Here is a 1,287-nt window from a genome sequence, read left to right as displayed (position 1 = left end):
ATATGTCGTCCAGTCCGGCAGCCTTCCGAGTGTTCACTCTGTGCAGTGATTCTCTGACCTCTGCGACTGATAGAGTGAGCACCTGGTTTTCTGGGTGGCTCGGTCAGCATTGTCCTTGTCGAAGCGGGCATAGAAATGATTGAGCTTGTCTGGCAGGGAGGCATCATGGACAGTGGGACCGCTATTGGAGCTTTTGTAGTCTGTGATAGACTGAATGCCTTGCCACATTCGCCGGGGATCGGAGTTATTGTGAAGGTGGTCCTCTATTCATAGGGAATATTTATGTTTGGCTGTTCTGATGCCCTTTTTGAGGTTAGATCTGGCTGCGCTGTAGGCCTCACAGTTACCTGACTTGAACGCTGCATCCCGGACTTTCAGCAGCTGCCAGACCTCACTGGTCATCCAGCGTTTCTGGTTTGGAAAGGTGCGGACTGATTTTTTTGTTGTGACACTCTCAGTACAAAAGTTAATGTAGGCTAGTATGGCAGATGGCTGTTCATTAATGTCTGTATGGGAGCCATGGGTAGCTGAATGTGCAAAAATACTCCAGTCTCTGTTTTCAAAACAGTCCTGGAGTTCAAAGACTGCTCCTTCTGGCTGGACAGTGGTTGTCTTTACTGCTGGCTTGACCCGTTTTATTAGGGGTTTGTAGGCTGGGACCAGGAACAGGCAGAGGTGGTCAGAATGCCCCAGATGAGGGCAGGGAGTAGCTTTGTATGAGTCCTTGGTCTTTGTATAGAGATGGTCCAGGGTGTTTTGTCCCCCAGTGGGGCAGGAGACATGCTGATGGAATTTGGGTAATACAGCCCTGAGGTTAGCCTGATTAAAGTCAGCACCTATGATAAAGGCATCGTCCGGTTGTTTGGTCTGTTGTCTGCTGATGACACATTGTAGCTGCTTAAGTGCTACCTTAGCTTAGCATGTAGCTCGCCTCGTTTCCCCCTCTTCTGTTCACGTTGCCGACAGGGGGCAGCGTGTCCACTGCGAGGCCGGTGAGCGGATCATATGGATGGGGAAGGTGTCTGTGATGGTGGAGGGACGTGAGTAATCCGTTCTGAGGTTTTAAAGTTCCTGGCGGCTGTAGAAGAGCGCAGGACCTACACTTGTAAATAAACTTAAAACTAACGTATACGTAACAAAGAAAACACGACACTGAACAGGGAGCCGCAGTAGCCGCTGCGTCCAGCGCGCCGCCATCTTGGATTATTAACACAACAGGTAAGTATAAAATCATCATCTGCACAAAACTCAATGAAGCGTGGATCAGACTGAATATGCCAGATTGAA

Source organism: Lampris incognitus, chromosome 19 (assembly GCF_029633865.1).
Source record: "Lampris incognitus isolate fLamInc1 chromosome 19, fLamInc1.hap2, whole genome shotgun sequence".
NCBI classification, from domain to species: domain Eukaryota; kingdom Metazoa; phylum Chordata; class Actinopteri; order Lampriformes; family Lampridae; genus Lampris; species Lampris incognitus.
Note: the sequence above shows the minus strand (reverse complement) of the source record.